Here is a 27,965-nt window from a genome sequence, read left to right as displayed (position 1 = left end):
TTAGTGTCAACTTCACACTTATGTCACAGCATTAGCTGGAGGAAAAACCAAAGGAAAACTGGAGGCGGCCAAAACAAACCAGCACATAGTCGACTACACAAAATATACAAATATCTTATTGTGTTGTTGAGAGACAGAAGCGATTGCTGAGACTCAGAAAAACATCATTCAACAATATGTTTAACATGTTTTATTATTTATTTATGTATTGGCACAGTTCACTTCAACACAAATATTTTCATAGATCATTTTTTCTATTCAGTGTTTATAAAGAAGCTTTAATTTAAATTCATGTTCTCAAAAAAAAAAGTGATTCAAAACAGTTTTTAAAATGTTGAATTACTCTTCACACATGGTTACTACTATATGTTGTGAATACTACTACTGTATGTTGTAAAAGTTTTGATCTAAAAGCATTACATGTTCAGCTGCTACAGTCTACACACCTCACCAAACACAAACACACAAGATAAAACACACAGAATATAAACATTTAACTCACATTGTCACATGTCATTGATCTCTTAATCTGTAATCATTAGATTGTAGTTTAATAGATTGTCACGCTACTATCACTATAATATCATTAATAACACACATCTTCAAAGCTGAATTATAAGATCAATCAAGAACAACAAAATATATTTGACTGGATAACAAAATAATGAGACTAACTGAAGTTATTATAAACGTTTACATGTAATAGCAAATCCTATAAAACATGTATTTCAAAGTTTCTCTCAAGTGATGAAAATGACGTCTTTAAACACAACGACTGTGGCGTGATCGGTCAGAAGTCTGAACACACTTTCTGTTTCTCTTCATCTTCATGTTTTTGTGTGAAAACATTTCCATCAGGCTGCACTCTCCAGGTCACTGTTGTGTCATTGTGTACGCCCAAATCTGTCAGTTTCTGCTGAATCTACACAACAGGATCTTTTACATTTCAGTACAGAGAGGTCACGCTGTGACATTTTGATCTTCTATTGGTCTCACGCACTCACGTGACACAAATTCAAAGGTCAGAGTTCACCAAACTTGAACTTTGAAACACAGCGAAATGCAAAATATCTTCTAACAAATTTGCATGCGTATGTATGGAAGTCAATGGAATGAAAAGTCAAGTGTGATTGTGTCTTAATCCAGTAACAAACATGTTTGAGTGAGTCTGAAAAACTCTACTATCTGTGTGTCAGCTCATTGTGTTGTGTAGGACACACTTTCAACACAAATAGTTGAATACTCACCGACTGTAAGATGGTCTCCATCACTGCAGGATCATTGACATTCTGACCAGATTTCAGCTCAAATCTCACAATCTGCTTCTTGGTCTGTGCTGGAAGATTAAAAGCTGTATTTATTTTCAACTCATATAAAGTGTGAAGAAAACAACATCACAACAGTTACACAAATCTACAGTCAATCTTTTCTAACACAACAGCTGCATGTGTTTAACACAAATGGAAATAATCATTTGTCAACTTCTCATATTGTTTTCATAGCAACTGATCTTTAGGATAAACTAAGAGAAAATGAATAAATAATAATCATTAATTTATCATATTGTCTCCAGAGTGTTTCTGGTGGAACTTCCACGACCCAAAAAAAACAGATTAAGAAAATCAGAGCTCATGTATACATCTTTATTATGATTTTTTTTATTTAATTTCTCCTTCTTTACTCCTAAAATGTATTTTTGGTTAAAACGTACAAATCAGATCAATACAGTAGAACACTAACAATAGCCGGCGCATCTGATATTATAACAGGATTTTCTTCTCTTGCGCTGTCTTGTTGTTGGAGGACAACAACTGGTCTTTGCTGGTCTTCGATCCTGATTGGCTGAGCCCAGTTCTAACCTGCTTTAAAATACCCCGATTTATAACGGCTGACTGCACTACATAGACTAAATATAATTTATTTTACTTTATTTTATGAAACCATGCTACACGTTTTATAAAAGCAATAAGCCGTGCGAAGAGATGGGTTACAGTGCAATTGCTTTATTAAACCCTGACTGTTTAACATCAAATGATCATCAATGTGACAATGTGTTTTACATCAGTTTTTCTCACTGTCTTTGATGTTAAATACAAAATGGAAATCAATATTTTCAACAGTACATGTCTTCTCTCATTCTCTCTGTGTATTTATGATGTTTGTGTTGTGAGTATTTTAGGATCGCACATAAAAACTTACGTGTCTTGCAGATGAATGGAAGAGTATTTGAACAAAGTTGATCATCTATAAGACCATCAGGATGTATAACACCACAAGGTTGGTTCACGCCCGTCAAGTCAGGTTGTTTAGTCATCCAGTTAATGGAGGAAACATTGACAACATTTATTTCATCTGACCACTTCCATGAGTCTCTGAACAGACCAATCCATAATAGCCAAATGCCTTCCATTGGAATCTTCAGCGTCAGCACTTGATTCTCAGTTTGATTGTGAATGACGGCCAGATCTGTGTAATGTTGTCTGCAGTAACTCTGAGCTTCATGCCAGCTCATTGAGATATTAACAAAAACAAACCTGTCAGCTTCTGTTTCATTTTCTGGAGAAAGATGAGATTAAAAACACCATTAGAGAACAACTTCACAGAAATAACATTTTCATGCGAGTTTAATTTACTATTTTACTATTCCTTTGCATCTCATAGTTTAGACACACAGACACAAATAATCAGTGTATGAATCTCAACACTGGTGACGATCAACAAACTATTCATATCAACAGATCAACACTCAACATCACTAAACAAACTGCAGTGACTGCTTTTTTATTCCCCCAACAACAATTTCTCTTAACAGGTTTTAAGCAATTGTTGTTGTGCAGTCTCAGTGCAGAACACCTGATGGTCATGGTGCTCAAACAACAACCTGCTCCTTAACACCTCCAAGACAAAGGAGATCATTGTGGACTTCAGGAAGGCGAAAGGAGGCACACACGACCCCATCCACATTAACGGGACGGCTGTTGAACGTGTTTCCAGTTTTATGTTCCTGGGGACCCATATTTCGGAGGACCTGTCATGGACCACCAACACCTCATGCCTGGTAAAGAAGGCTCACCAGCGTCTCTTCTTTCTGAGGACACTGAAGAAGAACCAACTGTCTTCAACTATCCTGGTTAACTTCTATCGCTGCACGATAGAGAGCATCCTGACTCAGCTATTGCATTACTGCATCTATTGCATAACTAACTGCATCTACTCATCTACTGCACTATAACTTCAATAACTGCATTAACTCATCTACTGCACTGTAACTTCAATAACTGCATTAACTCATCTATTGCACTATAACTTCAATAACTGCATTAACTCATCTACTGCACTGTAACTTCAATAACTGCATCTACTCATCTATTGCACTATAACTTCAATAACTGCATTAACTCATCTACTGCACTGTAACTTCAATAACTGCATCTACTCATCTATTGCACTATAACTTCAATAACTGCATTAACTCATCTACTGCACTGTAACTTCAATAACTGCACTAACTCATCTACTGCACTGTAACTGTATAACTGCATCTACTCATGTATTGCACTGTAACTTCAATAACTGCATTAACTCATCTACTGCACTATAACTTCAATAACTGCATTAACTCATCTACTGCACTGTAACTTCAATAACTGCACTAACTCATCTACTGCACTGTAACTGTATAACTGCATCTACTCATGTATTGCACTGTAACTTCAATAACTGCATTAACTCATCTACTGCACTATAACTTCAATAACTGCATCTACTCATCTATTGCACTATAACTTCAATAACTGCATTAACTCATCTACTGCACTGTAACTTCAATAACTGCACTAACTCATCTACTGCACTGTAACTGTATAACTGCATCTACTCATGTATTGCACTATAACTTCAATAACTGCATTAACTCATCTACTGCACTGTAACTTCAATAACTGCACTAACTCATCTACTGCACTGTAACTGTATATCTGCATCTACTCATGTATTGCACTATAACTTCAATAACTGCATTAACTCATCTACTGCACTGTAACTTCAATAACTGCATTAACTCATCTACTGCACTGTAACTTCAATAACTGCACTAACTCATCTACTGCACTGTAACTTCAATAACTGCATTAACTCTTGTACTGTACTGTAACTTCAATAACTGCACTAACTCATCTACTGCACTGTAAATGTATAACTGCATTAACTCTTCTACTGCACTGTAAATGTATAACTGCATCTACTCATGTATTGCACTATAACTTCAATAACTGCATTAACTCATCTACTGCACTGTAACTTCAATAACTGCACTAACTCATCTACTGCACTGTAACTTCAATAACTGCATTAACTCATCTACTGCACTGTAACTTCAATAACTGCATTAACTCATCTACTGCACTATAACTTCAATAACTGCATTAACTCTTGTACTGTAACTTCAATAACTGCACTAACTCATCTACTGCACTGTAACCTCAATAACTGCACTAACTCATCTACTGCACTATAACTTCAATAACTGCACTAACTCATGTACTGCACTGTACCTTTAATAACCACATCAACTCATCTACTGCACTGTAACTTTAATAGCTAATGTCTGTAACTAATGCACACTCAAGTCACTTGCACTATTGTATAGTCTATATTGTTATCTGTTCATAACCACCTGTACATTAATGTTCACAGTATATAGCCTTTTGTTTATATTGTTCATAGTACATACCGACTGTCATATTTTCATAGTACATGCCCATTGTAAAGTATTTTCCTAATATTGTATTCTGTATTTATTCAAACTGTATATCCTGCACTTGCTAATTGCACTTCTGGTTAGACCTAAACTACATTTTGTTACACTGTACTTGTATATGTGTAATGACAATAAAGTTTAATCTAATCTAATCTAATCTCAGTGCAACATATCGCTTCATTGTTTACTAATTCTTGTAAATTCAAATCTTTCAAATTAGAGCGTCTGCTAAATGCATTCTGGTCAATGAGAGGATTGAATCATATTACATAGTTGAATTTAATGTGATAACAATACATCAACTACTTAAACTATTCATGTGATTGACATGTGTTGGTCTTATTTCATACCTTTGAAGCAAAAAAAGGGATATTTATCAGGGCAGCCTGCATCATGGAATCCTCTAGATGATATCATGACACATTCCTCTTTTCCATTACCGTTGTTTGGTTCACTTACAGACCATCTGGAGAATGAAATTTCTTCATTTTGATATGACCACAACCAGCTTGTAATGTTATTGTAGAGTCCAATCCAGACGGCTGAAGTCAATGCTGGTTGAACTGCTCTCTATACATTCGTCCAGTCTTCATTGTTTTGAACGGTGACCAGATCAAAGTGATGCTGTCTGCAGTAAACCTGTGCCTCATTCCAAGTCATATTCTCCCGTATCAGAACATATTCACATGAGATACTCTGAATGAACAGATAGAGCACTGTTGTGAGAGAGAGAGATAGAGAGAGAGAGAGAGAGAGAGGGAGGGAGGGAAAGAGAGAGAGATATATATATTTTTAATTTTGACAAACAAATCACGCTTTTCAATCTAATATTAAGAAAAAACTTTTTTTTATGAAAATAATAATAATAATTCAGATTAACACCTCCGAAATAACCAGTTCATCATCAATTAATGAACACAGCACATTATCACAGCACCACTCAATTTCAAAAATATTCAATGTAATCATTTGTTTATAAAAATTAAACTCAATTACAAGTTGTGATTTTACCATTTTTTTTAAAGCTATTATATGTTCTTGTTCACCTTTCTGTTCAATTTTATCTCTCCTAGTTACATAAATTGCTAATTTTGCGATACCAACGATAAAATTAAGCACTTCACATTTGTATTTTTCCTTAATAGTATACATACAACCAAGAATACAATCATGCTTTATAAAACATACCTCAAAAGATTCAAAAATAATCTCTAGAAGGCTAAACAAAACAGAAAGTCTGATACAAAACATAAAACAATGAAACACAGTCTCCCTTTCTATACAAAAGGGACAATTTTCACATACACTTGGGTTCAACATCGCCACAAAATAATTACCTTCTATGGCCCCATGGAGTATCCTCCATTGGAGATCCTCAACTCTTTTAGGTAAGGGAGGTTTATATAGAATCCTCTACGATGGTTTTGTTGTTTCAGTAATATCCAATGTGTCTCTCCATACAATATCACTTCTATTCTTTAAACATTTCATATTTATCACTTTCACAATACTTCTGTACAATGATTTCCCTCTAACTTCAAAAAAGTCAATTTATAGATTTATAGATTTATTTCTATACCGTCTACTCTACTACATACCCCCATCACCCCTCACAGGCCGGGGGGTGGGGTTGGGGGGTTTGCACCGACGAGACGAGACAACGGAGACGGGAGCCCTCGGAGCGACCGGATAGAGAGAGGTGAGAGAGGAAAAAAAATTATAGTCCGGTTCCCTGACATGCTGCCGCTCGTTCCTCAACCAGCCGGAGTACTCTTTCCCGCTGCCTTACGGTGGCCCTGGGGCTTCGGTGGACGGCTCGACCGTCCGCCCCTTGGGGGCCGGCGGTGGCTCCTCCTTTATCTGGGAGTCGGGGCGGGTACCCCGTCCCCTGCTCCTCCCCCTTGGGCAGACGGACGCAGGCTCCGGCCTCTGGCAGGCGGTGGCCGCACTCGGCACTTGCGCCCCCTGCTCCTCCCCCTCGGGGGACAGACGCAGGCTCCGGCCTCTGGCGGACGGCGGCAAATTCCCCGCTCCCGCTTGGACGAAAGCCACCCCACCTCGACCCAGAGGCGCGGCAGCAAAGGTCGCCGTTCCACCGAAGCTTTGAGGGTGGCCGCACTGTGCACTTCTGTTTCCCCAGAGCCACCGCTTCGGGCAGCCACTGGCGGACACCCTTCGTCCCCGCTGCCCGAACTCTCCGGCCAAGGAATGAATTATTCTACTTTGACTATTTTTTTTATCCATAAGCCATTCCACGAAACCGGTACGATTTGAGTCCCTCTGACCCTTTTAATTGTATTTTATCTATTGGGTCACCAAAATCTATTTTTAAAAGCTTTTTTGTATTAATCTAAATGTCTCCTTTAATAAGATTTAAAAACATGACATAGATTTTATATTTATATTACAAATGATCTTGATTTTTTCGTTGACACCACCTATTTTGTCATGTCCCTCATGGCCTTCTATGAAAGTGTACTTCGGATATCCATCCATCCATTTTCTACCGCTTATCCGAACTACCTCGGGTCACGGGGAGCCTGTGCCTATCTCAGGGTACTTCGGATATGAATAATTAAATTAGAATAAAATCCATACATTTTGCCATTCTCATAAGTATCTGTCTGTGCTTTTTTGCTGGTAATATTTTTTTTCTTAGTAAATTCATGATTATTCAGTAAAATTATATTATTTAGTTCTGTACCTCTGTAACCCTTCAACCCCGTTACACAAATAATTCTCCCCCCATAAAAATAATGAACTGATCCATATGTCACCACAATAACAGAAAGTGACATCATATGTCCTCTGGTCAAGCTGTGAGCAGACAAAGGCAGGTTGCCAACTTTTTTTATTCTTTATAACTTATTAATATTGTGATATTATGATTGTCAAGCTTAACAACTCAACCCTGTTACATCAAATAAGCGTAGAAAACTATTAATTGTGAAAATTCTATTTTTTAGTTTAACAATATACATGTTTTTTTATATCATACTTGCCATATGATCCCCTGGTATTCACTACATTTAAAACAGTGGCCATTTTGAGCAAAAAAATCACAACCCCGTCACACTCAACCCCGTTACTTATTTGATCATAACGGGGTTGTGAGATTGTAAGGGGGTTGTGTTTTTAGTACTTTGGTACCGAAAGTTTCCAGTAAATTAAATGAATTATTATATTTGAGCAAGAGTCTTATAACACATGCATTTGTTGAATGTACAGTTGTGTTCAAAATTATTCAACGCCCACTGAAATTGATTGTTTTGGTCGGTTGGACATTGATTATGATCATTCAATCCTCCTGCTTACAATTAAATCAAAGAGGCACGTGTAGGTCAGACAAATATAACATAACATTTATAATGAAATAACCACAAATGTCTTTTCTGAGCTCACATCATTATCAGTTTTATTCAACCCCCAAGTGACATTCAATCTTAGTACTTAGTACAACATCCTTTAACAGTTATAACAGCTTTTAAACGTGAAGCATAGCTTGACACAAGTGTCTTGCAGCAATCTATGGGTATCTTCGCCCATTCATCATGGGCAAAAGCCTCCAGTTCAGTCACATTCTTAGGCTTGCGCACTGCAACTGCTTTCTTTAAGTCCCACCAGAGGTTCTCAATCGGATTTAAGTCTGGTGACTGCGATGGCCACTTCAAAATGTTCCAGCCTTTAATCTGCAACCATGCTCTAGTGGACTTGGAGGTATGCTTGGGATCATTGTCCTGTTGAAAGGTCCAACGTCATCCAAGCCTCAGGTTTGTGACGGACTGCATCACATTGTCATCCAATATCTCCTGGTACTGAAGAGAATTCATGGTACCTTGCACAAGCTGAAGCTTCCCAGTACCTGCAGAAGCAAAACAGACCCAAAGCATGATTGACCCCCCGCCATGCTTCACAGTAGGCAAGGTGTTCTTTTCTTCATAGGCCTTGTTCTTCCTCCTCCAAAGATAGCGTTGATCCATGGGCCCAAACAGTTCTAATTTTGTTTCATCAGTCCACAGAACACTATCCCAAAACTTCTGTGGTTTGTCCACATAACTTTTGGCATACTGCAGTCGACTCTTCTTATTCTTTGGGGACAGCAAGGGGATGCGCCTGGGAGTTCTGGCATGGAGGCCTTCATTACGCAGGGTGCGCCGTATTGTCTGAGCAGAAACTTCAGTACCCACGTCTGACAAATCTTTTCTCAGTTCCTCAGCAGTCACACTGGGACTTTTCTTCACTCTACGCTTTAGGTAGCGCACAGCAGTCGAAGTCAGCATCTTCTTTCTGCCACGACCAGGTAGCGTTTCAACAGTGCCCTTTGCCTTGAATTTGCGAATGATGCTTCCTATGGTGTCTCTTGGTATGTTTAACATCTTTGCAATCTTCTTATAGCCATTGCCCTTCCTGTGAAGAGTAATCACCTGTTCTCTTGTCTTCCTGGACCATTCTCTTGACCTCACCATGTTTGTAACCACACCAGTAAATGTCTAGAAGGAGCTGAGTATCACAATCATTTTAAAGCTGCCTAATTGGTGCTTATTAGGCTTTATTGCTGCTCCCTGATATCCACAGGTGTTTTCAATACCTGATTGAAAACACTTCATTGAACCTCTGTTCTTCAGAGTGGTAGTCTTTAAGGGGTTGAATAATTATGTCAATGAAGAATTCACAAAAGAAACATTTACTACTGTATTGCAAAACTAATTGATGTCATTTTAGTTGCATATGGTTCTTTAAGAAGTCCTTGTAGGATTTCATTCTGAATACAATTACAAATGTACACTAAATTCCCTAAAACCATTTACAGCATTGGGGGTTGAATAATTTTGAACACAACTGTAGTAATGCCCATGTTAAAGATGTGTATGTGTGTGCATGTGTGTTCAACCCATATTTTCACATCTCAGGGTTAAGTAAATACGTCTGAAAGAATGTTTGATTTAATGATTTCAATTTAGGGATCCGGAAATGAGTCCATGATAGCACCAAAAACCGCGTCAGAAAAGCAGAGGCAATATCGTGTGAGCCTAAATGCTGATCCTAAAAAATGGGATAAATACCTGGAAAAAGAACGGCAGAGATGGAGAAAAAATGTAGAGGCAGGGAAAAAGAAAGGACTTAATGAGTTAAGTGAAAGACAACAGCGGCTGAAGTGTAGAAACTGTAGAGCAGCTTACGAAAGAAGCAAGGAGAGGAGAGAAGCATTTAGGAACTTAACCACTACTCCACAAAGTCCAGATAATGCCCTAAAGCAAAATCCATGTCCAGGATCTTCAAGGTAGATCAATGAGTAGTTGAGTGTTAGAAAATGAAAAGTGTAGTTCATGTAATTATTCTGAAATAATTTGGGCTATGGGCCTCAAGTATGTGTTTGAACACTTCAACATCTGTAAACATATATTTTTACACCCCACACACTTCTGTAGAGAAGTTTAATTAATCACGTACAGCCAAGGACACTGGGTAGCTCAATATCGCTAAACAATTAACTCATTTTAAATAGAAACATGGTTAAATAATGTATCGTTCCAAACCCCAAGAAAAGTGTCAAGATAAAGATGCACCTGTTTTTGAGAGGCGTTTGCTACGATTAAATCCTAATATGGTAGGCCGTAAATATAGCGGTAGCGAGCGCAGAGGGACGGGCTAATGAAAAGGTGATGTCATATGAAACCTGATTGGAAGAAGATGATGTCAGGCAAACATGATTGGTTTAAACTGTGATAACATCTTGAGATCAATGTATAAAAGATGGAGTCAGATGTGTATTGGTTGGATCACTTCAGATGAACTATAAATATCTCACTTTGATGGCCTGGGAAAATAAAGTTTAAACTCTTTGCACGTGGAACACTTGTCTCTGAGATTTCTTTCTGTGATGGAAGGCCGATTTGCCACAACACTAGTCTATCAACAGTTTAATTTGCTACAGCAAATATGGTTCTATCTACATAATATCCAAACAGTCAGAGATGACCGAGTCTATATGTGTAATAGTGTGTACTTTCCTGTGTTTCAGTGGTAAGACTATGGCACTAGTAACGCCAATGCCATGGGTTCAATCCCAAGGGATTGTACATACTCAGATACAGTGCATAACATGATGCAATGTAATGCGTCTGCCAAATGCATGAACGTAAGAGTCAAGTGCTCAACTAAAGAGAATACTGATCACAATAATTGTGACATCAGATGAAGTTTGTGTTCATTGTCAAAAAGGGCTTTTATAGATGTTTCTTATTCGCTCAATAAAATCAATTGAAGTGATCTCCTGTTTCTGACAATTTTTAGGTAAATTCAATCTTCTCAAAATAAGTCATATTTAGTGTTTAATCATTCAATATTTATCATTCATAATAAGTAGATGAACAGTTGTTGGTTATATAAACTAATATTACTCCATTTTTGTAAGTAATTAATATTGAGACATATTAGGTAGACTTTATCTAATTTCTTTTAGTGTGTCATGACTCATATCTGATAAAATTAGGTACGCTTTACTTATAAACATAGAATGCCATCTACTCAATCTAATTGAGTGGATATCCTTGCCTCAATTTTCTTGAGTAGATTCAGGAAGTTTGCAGTTTACTTTGCTACCTAGTAGCCAACATGTAAGTGAAATTTAACTGATTTGCATGTGTAATATTTACTAACCCTTAAGAATATTTTTTTCACTGTAGGAGTACACAATACATTCTAAAAATAAAAAAAAATCAATTCTTTATGATATAAAATATAATATGATGAAAATAAAGCTTATAAATACTTTATTTTGATGAGTTTTGCCGACTACAGCTTGTTTTTTTACGTCAGACCTACACTGTAGCCCATGAGGTCTTCAACTACGTTTCGTTGAGACCAATATTACAAAAGTGGGCCAATTCTTTACCATATCCTCATTTCTTCTGTTATTTTATATTTTTGTTTTTAATAGCATGTTGTTAATTTTATACGTTACATATAGGTCATATATTTAAACATGCACACAAAAATGTTCTTCCAATATGTGTGCCTTTTCAATATATTTAATTGAAAGAGATATTGTCTTTTTATTTTTAGTTTAGTAAAAAATCCATCCAAGATGTGGGTGACATTGTTTTTTCAAAAAGCCTATTTATGAAGATATTTGGTTGAATTAATGAAAGTCAGAAACTCTACTACATTCAGCACACAAGTTATCACTGCCCCTTGATGTTTAACTGGCGAATTATAATGCGAAGCAATTTATCTGTGCAAAACTTGAACACCAGGGCCATTTCAATAATACATAATGAATTCATTAATATAAACAACACTGTTTTCCCTTTATCTGAGACAACAGTTCACATGGTGTTCCCTTCCTGCATTCACTTTCAAGGGCACAAGAGGCGTTTTGATAGGCGACCTATTGTGTGCCCAAACTGACTGCCTGCTGTGGATTATAATCCGGTTATAATGTTGAACTGGGAACGCTCATGAGAACTGGAATTTAATACGTTTGTTTCCATTTCTCATTGGGGAGTTGGTAGCAGAGGATGAGCTTGCTTGGCAAATTATTTTAGATCCAAAGGAAATTGTGGATTAGCTGTGGCAACCATTCACACTGACATTCACACTGACCAGACTATCTTGATGTCAAGATGTCTGAACAAAGAAAGAGACTACTCGAGCTTAACACAGACAAATCTTTTACCCAAGCACCACTATCTTGAACATTAGCAGCTCATGATCAGGTCTTTTGGGCCACTTGTTTGGCTATGGACAATGCACCTTAGAAGCTAAACATAGCTTTTTTAAACAAGTTGCTCTACACACAAATCATTTTAGAAACATGGCACTCACACTGGAAGCCAAACACCAGAAATGAATTGGTTGCCAACTACATTCGTCCAGTCATGGTACATTAGATTTTGTAGGCAAGGCAAGGCAAGTTTATTTATATAGCACATTTCATACACAAGTGCAATTCAAAGTGCTTTACATAAAATTATTGACAGAAAGAAATAAAATGTATCTTTAAAATGCAAATGATTTAAGATCACAAAAAACTTTAGATTTTTAAGAAACAATAAAACAGCAATAAAATTGATTAAAAATGTTAGTGTATATATAAAAAGAATAAGAGCAAATTAAAATAAAATAAATAAGAAATAGAAGTGCAGTTGATGTAAACCAGCACAGTGCTCAGGTTGTGAATGCACAGCAAAACAAGTGTGTTTTTAATCTGGATTTAAAAGTAGCTAATGTTGGTGAACGTCTGATATCTTCGGGAAGCAGATTCCAGCTACGGGTGGCGTACTGACTAAACCCTGACTCGCCCTGTTTTGAGTGAACCCTTGTTATCTCTAACTGACTTGATCCAGATGATCTGAGAAGTCTTTTTGGTTTATATTCAATGAGCATATCTGAGATGTATTTAGGTCCTAGACCATTAAGTGATTTATAGACAATTAATAAGACTTTGAAGTTGATTCTAAAAGTAACTGGTAACCAGTGTAAGGACCTGAGGATTGGAGTGATATGCTCAGATTTTTGGTTCTGGTCAGAATCCTGGCAGCAGTTCTGTATGAGCTGCAGCTGTCTGATGGTCTTTTTAGGAAGACCTGTAAAGAGTCCATTACAGTAATCCACCCTGCTGGTGATGAAAGCATGGACTAGTTTCTCTAAATCTCGGCTTGAGACAAAACATCTGATTCTGGCTATGTTTCTGAGATGGTAGTACGCTGATTTGCTCATTCCTTTGACATGACTGCTGAAACTAAGGTCAGACTCCAAAATGACCCCAATATTTTTTACCTTGCTTTGTGTCTTTAGACCTCTTAAGTCAAGGTATGTGTTTACCTTGTTAGTTTTTTATCCTTGTTACCAAAAACAATGACTTCAGTTTTGTTTTTAATTAACTGAAGGAAGTTGAGCTGCCCCTCCTTGAACTGCCACCTTACCGTGGTGGAGGGGTTTGAGTACCCAAAAGACCCTAGGAGCTATGTTGTCCGGGGCTATATGCCCCTGGTAGGGTCTCCCAAGGCAAACAGGTCCTAGGCGACGGGTCAGACCAAGAGCGGTTCAAAAAACCCATATGATGACTACAATGTCGAGGACCGTGACGTCGCCCGGTATGGCGCAGCCGGGGCCCCACCCTGGAGCCAGGCCCGGGGATGGGGCTCGTATACGAGCCCGAAGAAGCGACGTGGGGCCACCCTCCCGTGGATTCACCACCTACAGGAGGGACCGTAAGGGGCCGGTGCAAAGTGGATCGGGTGATAGTCGAAGGCGGGGGCCTCGACAACCCGATCCCTGGACGCGGAATCTAGCTCTAGGGACATGGAACGTCACCTCTCTGACGGGGAAGGAGCCGGAGCTTGTGCGTGAGGTTCAGAGATTCCGACTAGAGATAGTCGGGATCACCTCTACGCACAGCTTGGGCTCTGGAACCACACTCCTCGAGGGAGGATGGACTCTTTACCACTCTGGAGTTGCCAAGGGTGAGAGACGGCGGGCTGGTGTGGGTTTGCTGATAGCCCCCCAGCTCAGCCGCCATGTGTTGGAGTTTACCCCGGTGAACGAGAGGGTCGCTTCCCTGCGCCTCCGGGTCGGGGATAGGTCTCTCACTGTCGTTTGCGCCTATGGGCCAAATGGCAGTGTAGAGTACCCAGCCTTCTTGGAGTCTCTGGGAGGGGTACTGGAAAGCGCCCCGACTGGGGACTCCGTCGTTCTACTGGGTGACTTCAACGCCCACGTGGGCAGCGACAGTGACACCTGGAGGGGCGTGATTGGGAGGAACAGCCCCCCTGATCTGAACCCGAGTGGTGTTCTGTTATTAGACTTCTGTGCTAGTTACAGTTTGGCCATAACGAACACCATGTTCAAGCATAAGGGTGTCCATCAGTGCACATGGCAGCAGGACACCCTTGGCCGGAGGTCAGTGATCGACTTTGTTGTTGTTTCATCTGACCTACGGCCTTATGTCTTGGACACTAGGGTGAAGAGAGGGGCGGAGCTGTCAACCGATCACCACCTGGTGGTGAGTTGGATCCGATGGCGGGGGAGGAAGCTGGACAGACTCGGCAGACCCAAACGTATTGTGAGGGTCTGTTGGGAACGTTTGGCCGAATCGCCTGTCAGAGAGATCTTCAACTTCCACCTCCGGCAAAGCTTCGACCAGATCCCGAGGGACTCTGGAGATATTGAGTCCGAGTGGACCATGTTCTCCACCTCCATTGTCAACGCAGCCACTCGGAGCTGTGGCTGTAAGGTCTCCGGTGCCTGTCGAGGCAGCAATCCCCGAACCTGGTGGTGGACACCGGAAGTAAGGGATGCCGTCAAGCTGAAGAAGGAATCCTATCGGGCCTGGCTGGCTTGTGGGACTCCCGAGGCAGCTGACAGGTACCGATAGGCCAAGTGGACTGCAGCCCGGGTGGTTGGGGAGGCAAAAACTCGGGCCTGGGAGGAGTTCGGCGAGGCCATGGAGAAAGACTATCGGTCGGCCTCGAAGAGATTCTGGCAAACCGTCCGACGCCTCAGGAGGGGGAAGCAATGCCCCACCAACGCTGTTTACAGTGGAGGGGGGCAGCTGTTGACCTCGACCGGGGATATCATCGGGCGGTGGAAGGAATACTTCGAGGATCTCCTCAATCCCGCCGTCACGTCTTCCATTGATGAAGAAGAGGCCGAGGGCTCTGAGGCGGACTCGCCCATCACCCGGGATGAAGTCACCGAGGTAGTCAAGAAACTCCTCGGTGGCAGGGCACCGGGGGTGGATGAGATCCGTCCTGAGTACCTCAAGTCTCTGGATGTTGTGGGGCTGTCTTGGCTGACACGCCTCTGCAGCATCGCGAGGCGGTCGGGGACAGTGCCCCTGGACTGGCAGACCGGGGTGGTGGTCCCTCTTTTTAAGAAGGGGGACCGGAGGGTGTGCTCCAACTTTCGGGGATCACACTTCTCAGCCTCCCCGGGAAAGTCTATGCCAGGGTACTGGAGAGGAGAATCCGGCCGATAGTAGAACCTCAGATTCAGGTGGAACAGTGTGGTTTCCGTCCCGGTCGTGGAACACTGGACCAGCTCTATACCCTCTCCAGGGTGCTGGAGGGTTCATGGGAGTTTGCCAAACCAATCCACATGTGTTTTGTGGATTTGGAGAAGGCATTTTACTGTGTCCCTCGCGACATCTTGTGGAGGGTGCTCCGGGAGTATGGGATTCGGGACCCTTTGCTAGGGGCTATCCGGTCCCTGTACGACCGGAGCAGGAGCTTGGTTCGCATTGCCGGCAGTAAGTCAGACTTGTTCCTGGTGCATGTTGGACTCCGGGAGGGCTGCCCTTTGTCGGCGTTTCTGTTCATAATTTTTATAGACAGAATTTCTAGGCGCAGCCAGGGGCCCGATGGCGTCGGGTTTGGGGAGCACACGATTTCATCTCTGCTCTTTGCAGATGATGTTGTTGATGACCAGGACCTTCAGCATGCACTGGGACGGTTTGCAGCCGAGTGTGAAGCGGCTGGGATGAGAATCAGCACCTCCAAATCTGAGGCCATGGTTCTCAGTCGGAAAAGGGTGGCTTGCTCACTTCAGGAGAGTTCCTGCCTCAAGTGGAGGAGTTCAAGTATCTGGGGGTCTTGTTCACGAGTGAGGGAAGGATGGAACGGGAGATTGACAGACGGATCGGGGCAGCTTCTGCAGTAATGCAGACGCTGTACCGGTCTGTTGTGATGAAGAAGGAGCTGAGCCGCAAGGCGAAGCTCTCGATTTACCGGTCAATCTACGTTCCTACTCTCACCTATGGTCATGAGCTGTGGGTCATGACCGAAAGGACAAGATCGCGGATACAAGCGGCCGAAATGAGCTTTCTCCGCAGGGTGGCCGGGCGATCCCTTAGAGATAGGGTGAGAAGCTCGGTCACTCGGGAGGAGCTCAGAGTAGATCCGCTGCTCCTCCACATCGAGAGGGGCCAGCTGAGGTGGCTCGGGCATCTTTTCCGGATGCCCCCTGGACGCCTTCCCGGTAAGGTGTTCCGGGCATATCCCACCGGGAGAAGACCCAGGGGAAGACCTAGGACATGCTGGAGGGACTATCTGGCCTGGGAACGCCTCGGTGTGCCCCCGGAAGAGCTGGAGGAAGTGTCTAGGGAGAGGGAAGTCTGGGCATCCCTGCTTAGACTGCTGCCCCCGCGACCCGGCCCCGGATAAGCGGAAGAAGATGGATGGATGGATGGATGGACTGTTATCAGCTAGTTACTGTAGATCATACATCTGCAAAAGATCTTATTGAGGTTAAATTTGTAAGTGACCATTAGTGTGATCAGTGTTTAATTAATTGGACAGTTGGCTCTCATTATTTATTGTCCTGAACGGTTTACTCAATACACATAAAAAGTGACCATCCTGTTGGACAATTGTCATGCAGCGATGAGAACTGGTAAAAAAAGTATAGAATTTAAATTTCCAAAAGTGCTCCCATTATATTTAGTCAAAATATTATTCTAGAGATTAAGAGTAGAACACACAGAGAGATCAACAATCCACATATGAATCTCAACAATGGTGACAATCAACAGAACTGCATCATGCTGCAATGGATTCTGGGTAAATAGTACAAAAGTCAACCATGATTGTTTCTCACCATTACTGAGATTTTTATGTCAAGTGTCTAAGTGTTACAAAACATATCTTCACAAATTATAAATGTGATAGTATTATTATATTATAATCACCTTTGATGATGTATTTTTAGTAACTAATCAAACAAAATTAGAATTTTCTGAATAATCTCTTTCAGATTTAGTGCATGAGTGTAACAAAATATTAATGCATTACCACAAAAGAAAATGAGCTGCAATAAACTCAAGAGTCCAACTAATGCAAATACTGATCGTCATAATGGTGATTTATAACATATTGAAAAAACTATAATGAACTAGTTTAGGTAGTGCTTTAAAGTTACTTTTTGTCCTCATTTATGATATTGAATGAAATTAATTAATATACAGCAAACCCTGATCACAAAAACGGTGACTTTGAACACACCAATAATGCATCAAGTCATGGCTGTTATGCTGCAGTCCCTGTGAAGCAGAAGTGATGATCGTCTTCAGTATTCTGACGTATTTACAAAATGAATAGTGGGTGTGACTCATGTTTTCTACTGTGAATTGATTGGATGAATAAAAACAGGATGTTCCCGTAATTTTACGGTAGTTTGCTGGCAACCACAGCTGCCGATATTTTTCCGTAAAAACTACGGAATTTGTATTTTCTCTTTTCTTTTCTGATATTAAATGTTTGGTGGGTCACCACTATGCTGAAGAGTGGAGTCTGTGTTTAACTCACGGTCAGGCAAAGATATTCTGATGTCATGCTTGCATGATGCTTTGTTTAAAAGTGACTTTAATAATGAATTACAAAGAAATAAATTAAGTAAATGTAATCGTATCACTTTTATGCATTTGGACCAAGTTTTCATTTTCTATAAAGAAATGTTGTTAATATAAAAGACTAAAATGTATAAAGTTCATTCACAGTTTGAAATTTGTGCCCTGAAGTTTTAAACTGCAAGACTGAGTTAATAGATTATTTTTATGATGTATCTTCAAACAGTCATTGCCGTAGTTTACTGTAAAACACCTACAGTCACTATCTGGTTAACAGTGTTGACAATAAATTACTGTAGAAATGGCAGGTAAGGGCTCACAGTGTACTTTACCAACACTGTTATTTCTTCTTTATTTCTTCCCTAATTACACAGTCAACATGATGATGTCACACCAATCTCACAGTGATGTCAACATGAGTTTACAGAATACTCACGATGAGGTCACAATGTAACCTCACACAAACTCACTGTGTGCTCAAACTGTGATTTTAGAGGTTTAGATGTGACTGGTTTGTCATTTGAAGTCTTCATTATGATGATGAGTGTTTGTTAGTTGAGCTCTTGACTCTACAATGTTTGACTTCTCTTTCTCTGGCTGCTGTAACTGTGTGTTTACTTTATGAAGCTCATTTGTTATGTTGAGTAATGCTTAAGAAGTGTTTGCTGATCATACATTTAAATAACATTTACTCATGATTATTGTATCATCAAAGATTCCTTTAGCATTACTCAACATCACATATGTGCACTAAACAGTAAACACACAGTTACAGCAGCCAGAGGAAGAGAAGACAAACACTGAAGAGTCAAGAGCTCAACTATCTCTCTCCTAATTTGCATGACTGTAATTGTTACAATATTGCCAAAGCACAATGTACATGTATAAACAGGTAAAAAACATAAACAAAACCTACTTTAACTTAAATAACCGAGCAGTGGATTTGAAATATTTGTGAACATTACCACAGTGTTAACATACATATATTCTTACACATTATCAAGGGAGACGATGGTAGGTAGAGTTGGGATAAACACATGACATATAAAACACAATATCAGACACTCATCTACTGTCTCACAGGCTGTGACACATCCACACATATCTGGCAACAAGTGCTGCTGTCTCTCCATCCCCTAATATTACTTTCATCTGTTCAGTTTCAACCAAATCTGAGAAGTTTTTGATCACTTTACTACATTTATTCATGAATAGATCTCTAACAGGTGTATATTTGTGGCAGGTTAGGAGGAAGTGTGTTTCTGTTTCGATCTGTCCAGTATTCCATGAACACACACTCTTTGCTCTCTGGGCAGCCAGTTTTTTCTGTGTCTGCCAGTCTTGATGGCCAAACTATGATCACTGGTCCTGTATTTACACATCAATTGTCTTTGTTTTGTGTTTTTAATCATTAGGAGGTGTTCTTTGAATTCATAATTCGTATTAAGACTTTGGTAAAATTGTAATTTGCTCTGTGTTTTTGTTTCCTGTTTCCAATGTTCCAGATATGTAGTTTTAGACTGCTCAGTGTTTGTTAATCTTGTGATGAGTTGGCTCTGAATGAAGGATGAGGTTAAATAATTTCAGCACAGCCGTCTTCAGCTCAGGTGTGCTGTGTTTCAGCAATTCACCCAGATTATTGTCTGGACCACAAGATGTTTTACATTTTAGGCTTTTAATTTTATTACTCAATTCCTTGTGTGTAATTGGGAAGTCCAATGGGTTTTGATTATTTTTAATTGTGTTTTCATAAATTTGAAGATTTGTTTGATCTGATTATAATTGTCATTAAGTTCTTTTAGTGGAATTTCTTTATATAAGTTTTCAAAATGTTTTGTCCAGATGTCTCCGTCTTGGATTGGTAAGTGTTGCTTTCTCCTTCTTATTGATTTTTTTACATTCTTTTAGTTTTAAGCCATATTCACTTCTTACTTTTGTGTTGTTCGGCTCTTTATGTTTCAGGTTTGATAATTTTCTCAGTTGTTTTCGTAATGTTTTGCATTCTGGGTCAAACCACTTTTCATCTTTTGGTGTTTTCTTAGAATATTTTGTCCCTTTCTTTTTCAAGTCAGCTTTACATGCTGCTGTTTGAAAGATGTGATTGATTTCATTTGTAGCCGATTGGATGTCATCTTTAGTTGTTTCAAATGTTTTATTAATAAATGTATTGATGAGTTTTTTCAGTTCTTCCGAATGAAGGACTTGTATAATTTGTTGGTGCTGTCTGGAGCCCATCTGTATGTCTGCTGGATGTGATGCATTTTACAGGTCTGCGGTGTGTTCAGTATGTGATTAGTCAGTGTTTTAACATATATGTTAGTTTGGTTATGGTCAGAAAGAGAGGTTTGTTGTTTGACAGTCAATGCGCTGAAGGAGGAGGGGTCCATGTCAGAGATGGCGTAGTCGACTACACAAGCTCCGTGACCTGAACAACACTTGAACCTCCCTAATGAGTCTCCTCTGATCCTGCCGTTCAGTATATACAGACCTGAGGCTCGACACTATGGAGGACCAGGAGAGTCATGTGTAAAGTAATAAAGCATTTCATTGTTTAATAACTAATTCTTCAATAAAATAGGCATTAATCCATTTATTTCTAATTTCATTTTTTAATGGGCAATAAAAAGCGTGATTGTAAAAATAATTATTAAATTAAATATTAATCCATCAATAAATACTTCAATTTAAAAAGGGACTTTTAAAAATCAACATAAAACACAAAATAAATACACCATTTTAAAGCGCATTAATGAATTCCTTTATAAATAGTGGAATTTCAAAATCTATTTTAAAATGCGATTTAAAAAGAAGAATAAATAATTGGATTTACAAATTAAACTAGAAATAAAAGTTTTAATCCGTCATTTAAAAGACTATTTCTTTTAGCATTTGCATTTCCATTTCCCCTCTGCATTTCCTTATACGATTTGCTATTCGATTTGCCAAATCATTTAGCTTTTCCATTTAGCCTCTCTATTTACCATTTCCGTGACACTCTGGGGCCTTGCATGCTCAAACAAGGTAAAACAATGCAAATTAGCCGCGGTGAGACAGATGTAACAAGCTCTCTGATTGGCTAGTTCATTTTACGTCATGTTCAGAGGTGTGTCAGATGAGCAATGGAGAAGAGAGGATAGTCTGTTGTTCACTACACGTGTAACCAGCGCGTTATCACCGCCTGCTTATTCTCTAACACAAATCATAGAAAATGAAACTTATTGTTAGAACAGGTTAGAACATTCATACTGCACGTGGAAGCAGCAGTGCTGCGGTCATTTTGGCGCCGAGTCTATTTATGATGCGATGCTTACATGGAGTAAACATGACATAAGTTACGGTGCTTATGGCCCAAATGCTTATAGATTCACGCGAAATGTAACAGTTTTACCATTAAAGCATGTAACTGATGTCAGCTGTGTTTTAATCCGCCAATATCTACTCTTTATGAAACCGCAAACACACACCATATGCATATAGTAGATGCAGTGCCGGTGTTACAAATTTTCTGTTACCCGTGATATTTTGTGACCGCAGTAGGCGCTGTTGTCACTGTCGACAATTCTCTACGCAAAGAGCGTAAATTCGGGCGAGGATGCCCTTTTGCTCGTGCGCAGCTTTTTAATCTTGGGCAATAACGCACTTTGTTCTCGTGCACGTTACTGTGAGCGGGCTTTTCGGAAAGTCTCTCAAGAGTGCTGACGTGACGTGGGTGGCTGAAGACGCAGATTGAACTGTACAAATCAGGATCATTTAATTCCTCTACTGATTGCGTTTGGCATTATTGTGATTGCCATGGTAATTGTTTTATAGCCAACATGTAGGTGTGTGTATGTATATATAATATAAAATATATACATATACATATGTATATTTTTATATATATTTTTACATATATTTTTATATGTACATTTATATATATATACATATATAAAAAGTGAATACACACACATATATATATATATATATATATATGTGTGTGAGTGAGTATTACCCTTTACCCAAATAATAGAACAGCAATCACGACAATCTAAACGTTGTCCATTTAAGAAACATGGACATAAATGAGCTTTGTGTTATATATAAATTCATAAATACATGCATTATAGGCTATAAAATGTACATAAGAACATAATATTATAAAATGATATGTTTATAATGTACAGAGTAACCTTGTAGTACAGCAGCTCACCATATTTCACTATGCACAGTAACAGGCTAAAAAAATCTTTTAGCTTCCCCTGTTTTACACAGAATATCCTTATTGTTCTTCATATTCACTCTTTTGACATGTAATGCCTTCTGTGTCTTATCCTGAAGAGCATTTAGCTGTGATGAGAATAGTGACTATGGTACAGCAGGTACCATATACCTGCTGTACCACAGGTACCTCTGTACATTATAAACATTTCATTTTATAATATTATGTTCTTATGTACATTTTATAGCCTATAATGCATGTATTTATGTATTTATGTATAACACAAAGCTCATTCCCAGCTAACAATTTTACGTTATAAAAACGTTCCTGTAACGTTTCAATTAAGTTTTAAAAACGTTTATGTTCTAACGTTCTTAGAACGTTCAAAACGTCCAGTTTTTTAGACGTTGTATTAACGTTATTGTTTGGTTATAAGAACGTTATTCAAAACGTTTTTAGAACGGTTCCATTTGTTGTTATATTAATGTTCTAAGAACGTTTTTAAAAACGTTATAAAAACATTCCATTTGCCATTATAACAATGTTCTAAGAACGTTTTTAAAACGTTCCATTTGCCATTATATGAATGTTCTAAGAACGTTTTCCTAAGGTTCACATTAAGTTTTAAAAACGTTTATGTTCTAACGTTCTTAGAACGTTCAAAACGTCCAGTTTTTTAGACGTTGTATTAACGTTATTGTTTGGTTATAAGAACGTTATTCAAAACGTTTTTAGAACGGTTCCATTTGTTGTTATATTAACGTTCTAAGAACGTTTTTAAGAACGTTATAAAAACATTCCATTTGCCATTATAACAATGTTCTAAGAACGTTTTTAAAACGTTCACATTAAGTTTTAAAAACGTTTATGTTTTAACGTTCTAAGAACGTTCAAAACGTCCAGTTTTTTAGACGTTGTATTAACGTTATTGTTTGGTTATAAGAACGTGATTCAAAACGTTTTTAGAACGGTTCCACTTGTTGTTATGTTAATGTTCTAAAAACGTTTTTAAAAACGTTATAAAAACATTCCATTTGCCATTATAACAATGTTCTAAGAACGCTTTCCTAACGTTCACATTAAGTTTTAAAAACGTTAATGTTTTAACGTTCTAAGAACGTTCAAAACGTCCAGTTTTTTAGACGTTGTATTAACGTTATTGTTTGGTTATAAGAACGTTATTCTAAACGTTTTTAGAACGGTTCCATTTGTTGTTATATTAATGTTCTAAGAACGTTTTTAAACACGTTATAAAAACATTCCATTTGCCATTATAAAAACGTTCTAAGAACGTTCCATTTTCCATTATAGTAATGTTCCAAGAACGTTTTTTAAAATGTTATTAAAACGTTCCATTTGCCATTATATTAATATTTTAAGAACGTTTTCCTAACGTTCACATAAAGTTTTAAAAACGTTTATGTTTGAACATTCAAAACGTCCAGTTTTATAATCATTGTATTAACGTTATTGTTTGGTTGTAAGAACGTTATTCAAACGTTCCATTTGCAATCATATTAATGTTCTAAGAACGTTTTCCTACAGTTCACAGTTAATTATAAAAACAATATGTTTAAACATTCTTGGAACGTTCAAAGAACGTGCTTTATGCTTTATGCTTTATTACTTTACACATGACTCTCCTGGTCCTCCATAGTGTCGAGCCTCAGGTCTGTATATACTGAACGGCAGGATCATAGGAGACTCATTAGGGAGGTTCAAGTGTTGTTCAGGTCACGGAGCTTGTGTAGTCGACTACGCCATCTCTGACATGGACCCCTCCTCCTTCAGCGCATTGACTGTCAAACAACAAACCTCTCTTTCTGACCATAACCAAACTAACATATATGTTAAAACACTGACTAATCACATACTGAACACACCGCAGACCTGTAAAATGCATCACATCCAGCAGACATACAGATGGGCTCCAGACAGCACCAACAAATTATACAAGTCCTTCATTCGGAAGAACTGAAAAAACTCATCAATACATTTATTAATAAAACATTTGAAACAACTAAAGATGACATCCAATCGGCTACAAATGAAATCAATCACATCTTTCAAACAGCAGCATGTAAAGCTAACTTGAAAAAGAAAGGGACAAAATATTGTAATAAAACACCATAAGATGAAAAGTGGTTTGACCCAGAATGCAAAACATTACGAAAACAACTGAGAAAATTATCTACCAGTTTTAAAACATTGTATTAACGTTATTGTTTGGTTATAAGAAAGTTATTAAAATCTTTTAAGAACGTTCCAGTCTCTTGTTATAAAAATGTTCTAAGAACGTTATATAAAACATTAGGAAACTAAAAATACTATTCCGGTTCTTTGTAGCAACAGCAAACAATACATTGTATGGGTCAAATGTATAGATACTATGGATACAAAATCAATGACATGTACAAAGAATCAATTAAATGTATACTTTATATTTTAGTTAAATTCAGTTTATAATATAATTAACTTGCAGATCAAACAGTATTTCCAGTTCACATCAATATAAAACATGAAAAACAATCAAAACAAAACAAAATCAAGAACTTTAAGATTTTTAAATGGATTGAAATTATTCAAAATATTTAGAACATTCATAAAAAAAGGTAGACATGGCAATATTTTTTCATGAAAACAGCTTAAACACTTAAATCTAAAACATAGACAAAAAATAAAAAAAAAAAATATTTAAAGATGCAGAGAAATATTTTAAGATGCAGAGATGTATTATACATGACAAAAGTTTTTAAGGATGTCACTGTGACTCCATGTCAGCTTCAATCAACGGGACATCTTAGTGGACCTAAGCTTCAGATAATGTCGGGAGATACTGGAACGACAAAAAGACAACAGTATTGTAAGTGGAAGTTCACCCACAAATCAATTTTGTGTGATTTTTTACTCACCCAGATGACGTTAAACAGGTTTAGAGAACTTCCGGCTTCTTTGGAGCACAAATGAAGATATTTAGGTGACATCAGAGAGACTTCCAGGCCTCCTCATAGACATCATGGTGTCAGTTTTGGCCAAAGTCCAGCAAAGTACTAAATACATTGTTAAATTGGTCCACCCGTGCATAGTGGCTCAGTTGAATTTTTTGAAGCGACAAGAATGCTTTATGTTTGAAAAACAAACCAAATTACCGTTTTGTGTCAGTGTCTGACGAATGTCAGTGTATGCCACGCGTTCACAAGAGCACTTCTTCTGCATGAAGAAACACAGAGTTGCGTTTCCGTGTTATGAGTAAGAATGCCCAATAGGGGCAATCCCCATGCGTTGTTCGGCACACAAACCTAATACGCATGCGTCAATGTGCTCTCATCCAAGAAGAAGAAGATGAAGAAGTGCTCTTGTGAATACACTGAAAAGACAGAGGAGAATATATTGATTAAATCTGTATTTTGGTGTGTTGTTCGCACATAAAGCATTCTCATCGCTTCAAAAAATTTCAACTGAGCCACAATGCACGGGTGGACCAATTTGACGATGTCTGTAGTACTTTTCTGGACCTTAGCAAAACTGACACCATGATGTCTATGAGGAGGCCTGGAAATTTCTCGGATGTCACCTAAATATCTTTATTTGTAGTCCAAAGATGCCGGAAGTTGTATAAACATGTTTAACGTCATGTGGGTGAGTAAAAAAAAAAAAATCACACAAAGTATAATTTTGGGTGAACTTCTCCTTTAAGTGAGGTGAGATTTAGTATAAAATAACTGGAACACTGTAGTTGCTCATGCAGAAGATCTTATAAAAAAGGAGCGAATATTTTTTTTTATTGTTTAAGTATTATGAACTAATGATTAGTCAGAGTTATGGACAGGTGTTCCTTTAAGTTAGTATTTGAAGAGTATGCTCCAAAATGAGATAACAATAATTCCAAAATAAAGTTATGTTTAAAAAAAATTATTGTTCATTCCAATTGAGTGATATCAATCAAACTGCAGTTTGTTTGTTTTGATTTAAGACATACTAACTCAAAAAATACAGCTAACTAACACAATGAAACATAATAAAAAAACATGATTTTTGAAAATTGAAAACCAAACTCTTCATTTGTATTTACAACTAATATTCAAACACTGAGCATTACTGCATCAAAATAGACTTGCTATTGTATCGTTAAAAATATTATTTATTGACAAGAGTTTCAATTTTCTACCTTGCGCAAAATAATATTTTAAAGACATTTTTAACATGGCAAATATTGAAAATAATTTAATTTAAATATAAAAAATAATTTAAATAAATAAAAAAACTAAAAGGGGGGAACAAAATGGTCATACCCAGTCCCGGTCAGACTCCATGAGGGATATATTTTGTAAAATTGCCACTGTTAAAGAAATGAGAAAAAACAGACAAATTAATTAATCTGAAAATAAAACCAGCCTGATGCGTTATAGTGAATAATATTCTGATAATTTGACAGTTGGTTTGATAACTTTATCTGAAACGGTGGCAGAGTTAAATTAATTGAAGTACATCATATTAACCATAAAAACATGGATTCAGTACCGTATATGAAAACATAACACGCGCAAATGCCTAAATGTCTAATGAATATCAAACGTCAAACTAACTTTAACTCTTTGGGTAAAATTGCGCGTCTTGTTCATCCGGTCATCTAATCTTAGCCCACTGAAGGCAACGTCGCTACTGGAGATCCGCGCTAGCAGAGTTTAACTCGATCCGACCCTTATCAAACACAAGTCTTGCTATCTGGGTTAATAACGTTAATCCCGAATACACAGATGAGCTTTTTAGGGTGTGTTTTATTAAGGTTGGAGCTATAAACTCTAACGCGGCCCTCCAGGACCGACGATGCTCTTAGCCGATTTGGTTTGAATATCAAGAAAGTGGTCCAACGAAAAACATTTCGATAAATCAAAAGAGTGAACTAAATGTTCGGGAAAAACATCGCCTTAGCAAAAACATTTATCAACGACATTCGACTGTATTCCTTAGTTGTAAATAACGTTAGCCTATAGCTATAGCTAACAGCTCTGTGAATAACGGCCGCAGTTTTCGAGATAATTCAATCCTACGGTTAACCCAATCATAACCTCATTAAAACAATAGTAACTGCTGCAAAACTAAGATTATCAACATTGTTATTAATGTATTTTTCATAGAATCAGCAAAGGTCTCTATGCTTACCTGGAAGTCGAAGTAGCTCTGAAGTCGTCCGTCCGTTAGTCACGCTGTTTGAAAACGCACGTGGTGTGCTCTCTTAAACCACGCCCATACTATCACGGTCATCAGCATCGTTAATCCTTGAAAGTTTTTCATATGTATTTATATTTTTTAAATTAATGTACATTTATAAGATTATATTTGGTATTATACTGCCTTTGTATCAAATTACAAGAAAAAAAACTAGTTAATGCTAATGTGGGGGTGTTTCCTTTGCAGCTTCTGTAAACTTGATTTCATTCTCTCTGCTGACTGCATTCAGTTCTATATTTTTTCCTATTTTGTGGCTATTTTTGGCTATTTGAGCAAATGGGAATGGAAAAAAAAAATTTGTGGTACTCTCCCATTCACTACAACTTCCGCTGCTGAGAAATGTTGTGGAGTTTGAATAAGTAGTTTTGAGAATTGTATTTCGGATCAGAAATATGAGCAAAAATGAGCGAAAAAAATCTCCTGACAGATTC

General features: G+C 38.2%; 2 protein-coding genes and 1 long non-coding RNA gene across 3 annotated transcripts in view; 1 reads left to right on the top strand and 2 right to left on the bottom strand.

Annotated features, from left to right (window-relative positions):
* The window catches only part of LOC130421317 (uncharacterized), a 792,526-nt gene that overhangs the window by 281,472 nt on the left and 483,089 nt on the right, over window positions 1-27,965 (top strand). The window lies entirely within an intron of this gene.
* Window positions 1-27,965, bottom strand: part of LOC130421318 (histone H4-like) — a 366,115-nt gene that overhangs the window by 287,210 nt on the left and 50,940 nt on the right. The window lies entirely within an intron of this gene.
* LOC130421369 (uncharacterized) lies at window positions 24,927-27,692 on the bottom strand. The gene is made up of 3 exons (XR_008906793.1): window positions 27,466-27,692; window positions 26,595-26,641; window positions 24,927-25,138 (listed from the first exon to the last, which is right to left on the bottom strand). It is a non-coding gene; the product is annotated as an uncharacterized LOC130421369 (long non-coding RNA).

The sequence above is a fragment of the Triplophysa dalaica genome, chromosome 5, assembly GCF_015846415.1.
Source record: "Triplophysa dalaica isolate WHDGS20190420 chromosome 5, ASM1584641v1, whole genome shotgun sequence".
Lineage (NCBI taxonomy): Eukaryota > Metazoa > Chordata > Actinopteri > Cypriniformes > Nemacheilidae > Triplophysa > Triplophysa dalaica.
The sequence above is the reverse complement of the archived record's forward strand: the minus strand, read 5'-3'. Positions and strand labels throughout refer to the sequence as shown.